Here is a 13352-nt window from a genome sequence, read left to right on the forward strand (position 1 = left end):
TTTCTTGACATGCAAGTCCACTGTAGCATGACCTTTCAGCCACATACATCTAATGCTTACTAGTATCTGACTTTATTTCCCTGTTTAAAGAAAGTATGCCTTAGAATAGAGCTTATTTCAGAATACTTCTGCAGCTCCGTAGTGTTTCTGAGTTTTATTTAAAGTAATTCCTTGAGCTCATTTGACAGTCTGCTGAAAGCTTCAAGATAGCAGATTACTTTGTATAAGTGGCTTGGTGGACGACTCAACCTATAAATGATTTAGTACCCATCTTTCCAGAAGGGACGAAGCTAGGTTATGTGTTCTGTAATTCAGAAAACACTTAACACATAAGTGAACAGGCATATACAAAAAGAACCATGATTCACCCCGTACTAGAGCAAATCTTTTGCTTGTAACTTTTTTTTCTTTAATCATTGTTCAATGTTTACCATTCTGTGTTCAGTAATATCAGGGATGCAGGATTATGAACCCAGGTCTAGAAGGCAGCGGGAACAGTAACAACCCTGTTTAATTGTACTGTTACACTGGAGCATTTAAAACTTACTGGATTATAGAAACAAGTGGGTTTTGTTGTTTTTTCTTTCAGAATAATTGCTTATTTCAGTGCAGTTGGGTTCAATTATGTGCTGGTTCAGTTGTACAGAAAATTTAATGGTTCTTTCCCTGTGAAAATAAGTATCTGCAGCAGATATCTGTGCTGTAGGCAAATGTATTGTTTATCAGATGATCTTAAGATGCATGCTTTTCCATTTGTTTAAGTACATGTTTATTTACTGAAGTATAATTCATAGCCACTATCTGCTTAAAAAGGGAAGTTTCCAGGCAATAATTATGCCCACTTGCAACAGTATGGGAAGACCCTACTGCAGTCTTTAGTTAAACTGATGAAAAAGCCTTCTGTGAAGTGGACCCACATGACACTTGTGCATAACTGTAGTCTCTATGTCTTTATGTTGTGAAGACCTTGTTCTTGAAATGTGAGTTTCACTGGGAATTAATATATTTATCAAAGAAAAATAATTGCTTTTTTTCAGGATCTAATATAGACAGTTATGTAGAAGTTACTTCTACATAATGAAGAGTTAAGAGACTGCGGAAAACTCACCTCCACCACTCAGAATCATTTTTACAACAGTACAACCTTGCAAAAGGACTATAGTCCCTCCTAGAGCAGCATTCTTTTCTTTCAGAAAATACTGTGTCTTATATTGGCAAGCATTTAATCTATAAACGTGTTCTGGCTAAATTTCAATAACTGAAGAATTCATGTTTTGGAGGGGGGGGTGGAAAACCCACCATGAAAAAAATCCACACAATTAGCTAAATGATTCTGGCATTGTTATTATATGTCAGCTCTTTAGTGAACAGAAAAGAGATTTGTAATCATTCCTGGGAGGAAAAAAAAGGACCCCACTTTCCAAGAGTGTCTGCAGTCAAGGTCTTCTGAAATTCTTTTCCTGCCCACCTGTAACACTGCAAAATTGGCTAAGCAATTGATAGTTTTACTAGTTGTATGTAACAGGTATTGTAGCACACGTGGTGTTATATAAAATCTTGTCATCCAGTGGTTTGATCAACTAAGATTTAGATAAGAATAACAGTTAGAAAAAATATCCCTTTTCATATGACCTCTCTATTGCTGTATCTGCCAAGCTTTGAATCACTGTTGCCTCAGGTTAATCTTTTACAAGAACAATTAAGTAAATAGGTTTACATCAATGCCAAATTCAATTCTTGAAGTGTAGAATCTGCTCTGTGGTGACAAGAGTTAGATGAGTGGGTAAGCTAGTAAACAGGTTATGTTTTGCTGTTCTCTCTTGTTTGCTGTTTTAATGTTGTCCTCAGTAAATTCTGGGATGTGGAGTTTTTATTTGTCTTCTATAATTTCCAAGAAAGTGAGAAGCTTTTGTGTCTTTCAGGAAATTAGCTGGGGATTTTTTGTGCTTGAAGCCTCCCAGTCTCAAAATTGGGGTAATTTGTTCTAATTTAACCCATGTTCTAGGCTCTAGGAACAGAAAGTTTAGTTCTGCAAGGAAGGGAAATGTGTTTTGTAAAGGTGTGGTTTTGTTCCCCACCTCCATTTTTGCTGTGAGGAAACTAAATTAGAGGTATGTGGCCCAGTAAAGTCATTAAACTGGTGTTAGTACTGCAGTAGATTATACTTCACAGAAAGCAAAAGACATGGGTTGAAAGTGTTAAACCCCCAGTTTAAATTCAGGAAACAGTCACTGAGAAGTATTGCTGGAAGGAACCCTGACAGCATCTAACCCACCCTTGGGTCCCAACACATACGATACCTGTCTCTGTAACACCTGAACAATTTTGTTTATACTGTGTGTAATGAGGGAGACTTCGTGACCTCTCCAGGCTTGCACCTTCTGTTGCTTCAGTAGCCTCACCATTAGACCAATTTTCTTCGTGTCTAAATTAAATCTCCTGCCAGGTAACTCGCTCCCATTACCCCATGTCGTGGCCGTTTGGGGCACGTTGGGCAGACAGCGCTTTTCTCAGCACTGGCAGCTGTATTCTCCTTGGGCTAACACACTGCTGGTTCGCTCTGGTGGGACTCCAGCTCTCTGATCGTGCTCATTGCCCTTCTCCCAGCTCTTCCCAGGCCAACAGCACCCCATAAGGTGTGAAGCCTGTGGAAAGCCAAACCTGAGACTCTAGCTAAGCCCTAAATCCTTTACTGAACAGCTGCTACCCAGCCAGCGATACTTGCTTGAGCCATGTTCTTTGTTGTTTCCATGAGACACTTTGGACTGTTCTGTAAAAAAGGAGTAACTTGTTTAGGAAGACTTGTGAGGCTTGATTAATTCTGCCTGGAAAGGTCTTTAATGGAACATCTTACAAAGATTCAGAATATCTTAATGAATTTGATTTGATTTTGAATTTTTTTTTTTCTAAGCTGCAGTATAAGTGAAAAAAAGATGAACAAGTACTTAGATCCTACTGTCTTGCCTGAAAGCATAGGGAAGATGATGGAAATTTTAAATAACTTGGTTTTAGTTGATGCATTGTGACAGTCTATTTACTCTAGCTCGTCCAAAATTCATAAGACAACTGACATGATTCTTTGGAAAGGAATATCATCATCATCATGCAGTTGTGATAAAGTTTCAGTACAACACAGATCCCTGTTCCTTTCTGTGAAAAGACAGCTAGTGTGGAGGACTTTGTTTTTCAGACACTCATGAGAGTCTGTTGGTGATGATCATGTAGGTCTTACATTGGGCAACACTGCACGGTGATAGAAGAGGCATTACATTGGTACATCTCTGTTGGATACTGCTCTCAGCTAAAGTGCTCTGAGAAAGGTTGCAAAGCTGGATGGGTTGTGTATGTGGTTGTGCTGGGTTTGTGTGAGTGGTGGGAATTTTGGTAGCAGGGGAGGGGACTACAGCAGTGGCCCCAGTGAGAAGCTTTTTGAAGCTCCCCTGGCTCCAAGTGGGACCCACCTCTGCACCAAGGCCAAGCCAGTTAGCAATGGTGGCTGTGCCTCTGCAATAACGTATTTGAGAAGGGGGACTTGGGAGGAGGATTTGGAGTTGTGAGGAGCAGTTGCAAGGAGAACATCTGTGTGAACACCGAGGTCACTGGAAGGAAGGAGGAGGAAGCGGGGGGGAGGTGTGCTGGAGCACAGACCCCCCTGTATCCTGTGGTGAGACGGCAGGGCCACCCCCGGCCCCCTCCCCTCTCCCCCCAGCCATGGAGGCCCACAGTGGAGCAGAGGTCGACCTGAAGCCTGTAGAGGAGCCCACACCAGGACAGGCGTCCGCACTCAAAGGTGGCCAGGACTCTGAGGGGAGAAGCGGCCCCCGCTGTTGTAGTTCAGCACTCAGAGGACTGCAACAGGCAGGGGTGACCCAAGCCAGGGCAGTTCAGGAATGGCTGCATCCCATGGGAGGGACTCATGCTGGAGAAAGTTTATAGAGGACTGTCTGCCATGAGAGGGGAGCCATGCTGGAACGGAGGAAGAATGCAAGGAGTTCTGCCCTCACCAAAGGGGAAAGAAGTGGCAGCACTGACTGCACCCCCTGCTCCCTGCCCCCTGCTCTGCTGGGGGGAGAAGGTAGAGATATTGGGAGCAAAGCTGAGCCCAGGAAGAAGGGAGGGGTGGCTGGAGGTGTTTTTAAGATGTGGTAATGCTTCTCACTGTCCTACCTTGTCTGTTAAGTGGTGGTGTTATTAGTGTCTGTAATAAATTCATGTTCTTTTTTCCTTTCCCTAATGAATCCATCTTTTGCCCGTGACTGTAATGGGTGAGTCATCCCTCCCTGTCCTATCTCAAATCCCAAGCCTTCTGCTTTATTTTATCCTTTCCAGCATTGGGGGCAAGGGGGCAGTTAGCAGCTGCATGGTGCTCAGTTGCCCTCTCAGCTCAAATCCCCAAGCCTTTTGCTTTATTTTCTCCTTCTGTTGTGCTGAAATCATTTGGATATACAGAGTCTGCTTCACTTTTACATGTGAGTTCTGCTTGCTCACACACAGTAAACAGTTTACCCTCCAGGAGCTGCCTCCTGATAGCTCTGGGAAAATGACCTTAAAAGCAGCACTCCCCATGCTTTCACCTCAGATAAAACTGTAACAATAGCAAATACCTAACCAAATGCGATCTAATATGAAATTTCAAGCCACCTACCAGTTACAAAGCATTTGTGGATTTATAATGTTTAGTTAATCCCTCAGGCTTCCTTCTCAGTCATGGCGAACACTAGTGCTCCCCAGTAATGCTCCAGTAAGTGCTGAGTCTGCTTGTTCTGGTGTGCAATATCCTGGGGCTCAGCTGGCTGAGCAGCAGTCATTCTTCCTCTGTGCATGCAAAAAAATCGGCCAGGTCAGGGCTCCTTAGCTCCCTCCCTTCCCATACTGGAAATGCAGCCCGTTTCTATGAGAGAGATTTATTGCTGCATTTACTTATTTAACAGAGCACTTGAATTAAGCAGTGTTACTCATGTTCTATGATGAGAGGCTGTATCAGGCCAGAAGGGTGCTACTAGTCGCTGGCAGGTAGCATGTGCCTTGTACTGTGGTTCATACAGTGCTGTAAGGGTGTTGAAAGAATTTGAAAGGGAGCTCTAAGGAGTGAGTGAAAGGTGTGTAGGCAAGAAACTTCAGGTACATGTACCTCCAGTTGCATTTTCAACAGTTCAGTCTTTTCCAAACTGATTGCAGTTCTTATTTACAAATGGCTTGATGAGGCAAGGACAGATACTTGCAGAGGAGGAGAGAAGTGTGAAAGGCAAGTAGAGCTTAGAGTTACAAGTCAAGCTCTGGTTCAGCTCAGCACTCTGCAGAAAAGTGCTTCTGAAAAGACTGGCATCTCAGCCAGCAGAGGTGAAAGTTAAAAGTCCTCAGAAATTCTGTAAAAATGTCATTGACCCAGAAAGAACAGACCTCTGAACTGGCCACTTGGCTGAAGCTGTAAGTTACACAGGGAATCAGGAAAAAAAAACAAAAAAAAACAACCAAACAAACAAACAAACAAGGTAGGAGCCACAAAAGAAATATTATCATAGCCATTGCTATGGAAATTTGACACTTCACAAACATTCAAACCTTGTGATCTTTCAGGTTGTGTTTCTTCTTGTGATTAGAACAAGGTGAAAGCCCTGTTTTGAATACAAGACAGTAGTACTATGGGGTTTTTCTAAGATTGAGAACCATTTAAGGTGCATCTGCACAGTAATCATGGGCTAATCACGTTCAGTCAGGAGAGCCAGTCATCTGGAGTAAGTGTGCGGTGCAGACCGTGGTGACTCAGGCGTAGGACTCGGTCAGGCAGCTGGATCACTGACTCGCTGTGTGATCTCAAGCAAGTTGTTTATTGTCATTGTGTTTACTGTACCAAATGTTATACAAACTGGTTAAGTTCATTTTGGGAACTAATGTTGTGTTACAATACAAAGCTGCAGTTCCCAGGCAGAGAAGCAATTTCAATTAATCTTCTGTTTCCTCATACGTAAAATGTGGTTTCTTGCTCCCTCCTTTCCCCCTCAGAGGAGAGTTGTGTTTAGTTATATTTACTTACTACAATGAAAACACATACCAGTGATTTTGAATTTGAGAATTCTGGGGTTCAGGTTTATCATGCTCTGCAGTCCCCAGGTGCTCCAGGTTGATAGAGCAGCACTGTACTGTGATATGGTTTAAGTATACACTGCATTATAGAATTGCCATGGATCAATTATTTTCCATGCAGATATTTACCATATGTATTTAGTATGTGCATATGTACACACGTACCTACACCTCTAGACATTGCAGTAACTATATTTGTGTGTAGATAAACATGTGTTCTGACATTAATAGTCATGGCAGGTTACAGGCAACAAAGAGAGGAAGATTGCTCCCCTGACTGTCTGAATTTTTGTCAGGCATTAAACTGCCTCCATTCGGAGATGCTTTACTCTTGTGCTATCCCATAAGGAGAGAAAATGTGACAATGTTGCACTTAAAATGGTATTTACTTTATTAATGCAAAGCAGCATTATATTTCTTAAGTGGAGCGTGTTTCCTATGGTTCACTGCTGAAAGTAAGTCTGTGGTAACTTGGGCCATATGTTAGATGCTATACAGGGATCTGATGATAGCTAAAATATCAAGAGAATAATGGTTTCCAAATTCTATTTCTCAGACTATCTGCAATTTTTGAACTTCATATTAGTAATACATACAAAAAAATGAGCTGTTCTTGTTTGCTGCTATTGTTGCTGCTTCACTGGACTTAAAAGAAGCCCCCCCCCCCCAAATGTTTTGTTTTGGTTTGGTTTTTTTTTAAATCTATTATCTTGGTAAGAAACAAATGGCTGTCATTGTCACAAAGATGAGATCAGTCACTAGCAGAAGGGAGAGCAGTCATTTTCATGGTCTAGGAACAGAACTGAGAACCTCTGGCTCTGCCAGACTTTCCCAGGCAATGTTTTTCCAGCATCTTTGGTGTAGGCAGCTGCCAAGCCACATGATTTTACACTGAACTGAAACCTATTCCTGCTCTTCCAGAATCTGTGGGGACAGATTGCAGTCCGTGTTTGGAAGATCTCAGTGCAGCTCTATTGGCTTCATTATAAATCTGTCCTTCAGGCTGCTGAGAGTTGCACATGGGTTCAAACATGCCAAGATGCTGAAATGCTAAATCATGTTTCTTCTCCCCCAGCTGCCTTTCCAAGGCACCAAGGAAGTACTTTTCTGAGGCATATTGCTGCCACCTTCCAGATCTTGAAACAGTTTTTATAGAGTCCTTATTGCTTATACCACAGTGCAAAAGAGATGGATCCTACACGATGATCATGGGCTAGATGATGGTACAGCTCTGGGGAGAGATTGTACAAAAGTGACTTCAAACTCCGTGCTGCCCCAACCAGTGTTAGCTTCAAGCTCTGCTGCTCTCTGAGTAGCAAGTTGGTGCCCTATAAATTGCTGCAGCCCAGGCCTACCTGATAATATCTTCAGGAATCCAGTGCAGCTGAAAAGAGCTGGCAGAGTGCAAGGATCCATCCAGGCTTCCTCATCCAAGAGGAACACAGTGAAGATGCTACACGTAGTGCCACTGGAGATTTCCTCTCCAGTGTGGAGACCTTTCAATGACATTAGCCTCAGAACCTTTTAGTGCTGCAAGGGTAGTTCAAAACAGTGACTGTGCAAACTAGAATCCAGGCCAGTCTGTTTTGAAACACATAGGGTTGGAAGAGATGAGGAAATATTCTGACTTACCATATTTGGGCTGTGGCCTGAATGGGTATATCTCACTGTTGGCATAGATCAACTATATCCACTAATATCTAGCAGACTTGTGTGCCGAGAGGGTTGAGAAGCAGTGATAAAATGGTATTGTCCTAATGCTAGGACTGCCTTTAGCAGATGCAAAAGAGGAAAGGGAAGACAAATGTCCTTCCAACTTCCTTCCCTGGCAGTCTAGATCTAACCATCCCCCAATGCGGAGAGCAAGTTTCTGTGTATGCTAAGGATATGCCAAGTATGCCAATAACTATGACTCCTCCCACAACTTCATGGTTATCCAGAGCTAAGCGTGTGCCTGTGCTGTAGCTGTCCTTATTACTAACCTTCTAGATCCATGTTACTACCTCCTAAGAGTGTGCAAACCAGTATTTTCTGCAATCTGCATTTCTGCATAGTGCATAGGTCTATATCCTTAACAGTCTCTTATTTCTGCACATCATCTTTTGTCTTTTCAACCCACATTTCAAGATGATTCATATATCTTCATGTTGGCTAAAATGACTACACCTTTGAAGGGAAGATCTATGTTATTTTCAATCCATCGTTAAATCACATTGAAATTTGAATGACAGTTTTCCAGGTTGTAACTTTTTAAAAATTGTTTGGGTAGAAAATAGATGACAAAGAGAGGAGGGGTTGTGACTTCAGTCAGCCGATGGCAATGATGTGTGCCTACGATCGACACAGGGGAATGAGGACCAGCTGTATCTGCTTGGCTTGCAACCACTCTCCCAATGCCCAAACAAACCAGAAAAGATGCCAACAGCTCAGTGAATTTTATTTCATTCTGAAGCATTTGCTCTATGCAAATTAGCTTACTAAAATAAATATTAATAACTTATTTCCTACTGAAAGGACCAGAAAACAGCAAAGAACTTGTCTAAATAAAGTTTATCTTGGCAAACTTCAGGAAAAATTAGTTTTTATCTCTTTCTTTCACTAGCACTAGTGTAAAAGTATAAAGCTGTTATGTAGAAAACTTTTGATGAATAGTATAGTTTTCTTCCCTAAAAATCAACGAGTAGATCAAATCTGTTCAGAAGAAACTGAATTTAAATATTTATTTCTTTTGATTTATTTCCCTGAGAGCAGGAGGGGTGGCATCTCTAGTGTCCAAATAAATAATTTCGACTAATTCAATCAGGGCTAGTTTCACATGAAAAGGTTCCTGGAACTGGTTAATTTCTTTATTTTCTTATTAATCAGGATACTTTTAATCAGCTTGAGATGTCGCTGTACAAGTAATACAATAGGGAGTCAGAGCAAGTTTCAGAAGTAGAACTACATGTTACTGTAAGTTACAAGTTTAAACTTTGCCTCTTCTTCAGGCTCAATTACAAATACAACATATAACTAGAGCAATTATCAGGTCATTGATCTCTTTAGACCACTCACATTTGTTTGCAATGGCTAGATGGAAGATGCACAATATCTCACCGTGAGCAGTGAGGAAATAATCTCTCCCAGGAGGTTCAGGCCCAATATATGAATCCTGATGATTTTTAGCCACTTCACAACATAAAGGATGATGGTGTTCGGTTTTGTTTTGTTTTTTGGTTGGTTGGTTGTTTTTTTTTAAAAAAAAAAAAAGGTGTTTTTGTGTTTCTCTAGGCATTTCGAGTGCTTTTGATTTCTAAGATCTTGGCATTTGTGATACATGTGACAGTGGGTTTCTCTAATTATTGAATACATGTTGCCTCCCCCAAAATAATATTTTTTAAACTTTTTTAGTTCCCTCACTTTTGATCTCTACATTAAATCTCTTTGGTTGCTTGCTTGCTTTTTTGTGTTCTTTTTTCCAGTTGTCTTCTGAGGCAAAGCAAATAGATGCATTGTTTTTCCAAGGTTTGTTTATGGCACTAGTTCATCACTGAAGTTAGGCTTACAATAATTTGCTTACACATAGAGACACATGCAGGGCCAGTTCTTGAGAGCAGTGGTCTTTGCAGGTCCTATACAGGTTCCTCAGCTCTCCCCCTTTAGAAGCTCAGGACCCCCTGGGCTGTCTCCAGAACCAGTTTTCTCCAGGAATTGCATCCAGTTAAGTCACTTAAGAAAAACAAGTGTTCAGCATTGATCTCCTTTCTTGAGATTTGCCCTCAGGCAAACCCCATCAAAATTCGTTTTAGGCTACCTGGGCTTCAGAGGTGAACCAGGGTATGAAACCTCCTTTTGTGCAGCTGCCTGGCAGTGCAAGTAACCGTGGAGCTTTGACTGGAAATGTGTCCATTTAAATGTACCCCACCTTCTTTAGCAGAGGCTGAGAGAACATCCATTAAGCTCTCCATAGGGCATCTTGCACCGTAACATGAACAGATGACTTCTTACATGACACTTTCACAGTGCCTGCATGGGAAGCTGCACTGTTAATTGGGACCTACAAATGCTGCACGTGTCATTTTGACTTCTGGCCCCCTGATATTTGTGCAGTGGTGGCAGAAGCCAGTATCTGTCACCCAGGCTCAGCCTCTGATGTGTTATTTGTTCTTAGGATACACTTCTGTAAACCCCCAGGGGTTCCAGCTGATGCAGTTGTATTCCAGAAAGCTTTAATTACACCCATGCTTTTCATTTCCTCTCCCCTTGTGCCTTCTTTCAGTGAAGTAAGCCTGCCTGATCAGAAGGGCAGGGATGGCTGGCAGCCAAGGCTGATCACAGCAGGCTCGGGGAGAAATGCTCAGCCTTTCCTCCCAGGGCAGCGAGACACTGTGACAAGAAGGGTTTGGCTGCCTTGCGGTTGCTTGTGGGGCTGATCTCTCAAAGCAGTTCTGAGAAAGCAAAGATAGGTTGCCTGAATGTCAGCATGTTCATAGCTTTTGTGCATGATGCTTGTCAGCTTTCTTGTATAGCATTTTTTTAAAAAGAGGAGTGCATTCTTGCTGCCTGCTGCACAAATACCCAGCTGGAGTAACTCCATCACTAGTATAGTGAACCAGATAGTTTTGTCTGAACAAGTAATTTTCTTGGTGAATAAAAGCAGAAATGAGTGCTCCCAATGTAATATATTCTCAGCAGAAGTTGTTGGTTTAGTTTGTGTACTGCACTAATGGTGCTGTACGACACTTTTTGCCTAAGTTAGGTAATTTGAGGCTCAATCAAATGTCTGGGAAGAAGGTGGTGTTCCCTGAGCAAAGCACCCAAAAAGCCCTGTGCTCTGAAATAGCTTTACTTTTACTGAGACCAACCGGAGACCTTTTCCTTATCATTCTGCCATGCTCAGTGAGGTGTGCCTGAGGTGTCATTTGTCTTTTAGTAATTGTCCCAGACTGGCACTAGGTTCTTTAAAAGACAGTATAGAAAGCCGTGCTTGCTTATCTAGTGGTGAAAGTCTTTCGGATTTCACCTTACCTAGGTGACAGGCTGTAGATACTAGAAGGGGTTTGATCATGCTCTATATTCTGTCTTTTCAAAACACAATTGGTGTATGTTATGTCTCCTCTCTTCAGGGTGATTTTGCAACAGAGAACCTTAGATTAACAAGGTAGGATCATTAGTATATCTCATTTTTACTTTACCTTTGAGCCTGGAGGTTCAGTTTTCTTCCTGCCAAACTTTTTACAGTCCTCTCCTGCTTCAGCCTGACCATGTGCAATTACTGCCTTCCCAAATGTTAAACTCTATTAAGTAACTACTGCTTCAGAGCCAACCTGAGTCCTGACAGATTGCAAACCCACTGTGAAGCAGAATGTCCTTCCGCATGAGGCTGGACAACATTCATATTCCAGATTGCAGGTTTTTTCACATAATTATCCATGTATTTGATATGAGTATATGAATTTATGGGGTAGTATATAGTATGATTTGTCATGTAAAATCCATGGGATTTAATGCACACAACCCATTGCTTCAGACACGGGATTAATTAAATCTCTTTGGTTCAGTATAGCCTCTGGGAAGAACAGATTGCCCAAACCCTACTTCTGAAATAGACAGTGAGTTTTCTCTCTGTGTGACGTATTAGTCATTGAAATATCTTTTAATCAGGTTTTTAATCAGCATGCTTTGGCTTTTATTCTCTAAAAGGTGAGATCTGAAATGTTACTTAAGACAAGATCACTCCTTCTATAAAAAGAGCCCTGGGGGACTTGAGGGATGAAATCTCAGCCAGCAGACTGTACCACAGGCTCCCACTGGGGCAGGAACTGATGTACCAGAGTAACCTCCCTGAGGGGTGGCAAAACCCAGGACTTCTCAAGACCTAGAAGAGGACTCTCTGCTTCTGTGTAGGAGCTTTCCCCCATTTCAGCACTCTGGGTTGCAGCTGCCTTGGGATATTTAGCTGTCAGGGTGGGGATGTTACTTTTGTCTGAGGTGCTGGTACACTACCTGTCACTGTCACGTCCAAACAGGTTGCGTTCATCCTCGCAACCACCCCGGATATGTGCTGGCAGAGTGGTTGTTAGCATGCTTCACCTTACCCGGGCTCAGCCTGCCTGTGGCCCTGTCCTGAGTATGGTTGGGCTCTTCCATCATCTCCCTTCAAGTCTTGAAGATGGACTGCTTGTGCCTTTGCTCCTCTGACAGCACAGTCACACCCAGGTAGTAAAAACCAGCTCTGCAAAGATGGTAGGCACCTTCTACCTGCTTTGGCAATTTTGGTAAGAGTGCAGGCACGTAAGTAGGTGGCTGGTGCCTAAATTCCTTTCGGACTTCTGTGGAAGCATCTAATTAAGGCCATGTTGGAGCAGGGAGTTGAAGTATGCTTTCTGAGGCCAGCTGGGTTGCCTGGTTTTCTGGATTGAGTTTCTTCTGACCTCTGCTTGACTTCTTTTGGGGATAAAAAAAGAAGTCAAGTTTTCTGTTCCTGGCCCACCCCGACTGCAGTTCCTCCACAGAACAGCCCCCAGTGCAGCCCCTTGCCCTGTGGATGAGAGCCTGTCATGGCACCTGCCTAGTGACGGTGCCCTGTGAGGGTGGGATGTGTGGGGCACACACATGCCCAAGTTCTGATTTCCACCCTTACTGGGTGCTTCATTGCTGCGTACCTGCAAGAGCAATAGGAATTACAAATCAGCCAGTGCCCTGGCAGATATTCAAGCTCTGCTTAGTGTAGCTGTGTTGGCCAGAGCTGCATAGCTCCCTCTTCTACCTTCATCCCCGCTGAACTGATGTAGAAGGACGCCCCTCAGTTAAAGAGCATTTCAGCTTCTTTACTGGTGCTTTGAAATATTTTCCCATTTCTTCTATCTGTTAATATTGGCAAGTGCTTGTGTTGGCACGTTCTTGTGTTGCCAGCTTTTATGCTTTTGTCAAAAGCCATTGGGTTTCTCTGCTAAGCTTCAGGTTCTGCAGCCAAATGATAAATGACAACCTCCAGCCTTGTTTTTTTATGGCTGAGGAAGAAATGCCACAATACCAGAATTTTAAAATCTAGAAACTAGAAAAAAAACCAAAACAAAAACCCTAAACAAACAAACAAAAAAAGCAAACCTGAATCTTCACTGTTGTTAATAATAATAAAACCATGATGTTATACTGCTAGTTGTATTATGTGTGGGACACATGGCAGAGAAGAACCCTTACCAAAGGTCACAGAATATAAATTTTTCCATGAAATTTTGCTGGGAGGAAATACTCCAGGCTACAACACGCTGACCCAAATCTTCATT

This window comes from Tyto alba, unplaced genomic scaffold, assembly GCF_018691265.1.
Source record: "Tyto alba isolate M040663 unplaced genomic scaffold, T.alba_DEE_v4.0 Super-Scaffold_22, whole genome shotgun sequence".
Classification (NCBI taxonomy): domain Eukaryota; kingdom Metazoa; phylum Chordata; class Aves; order Strigiformes; family Tytonidae; genus Tyto; species Tyto alba.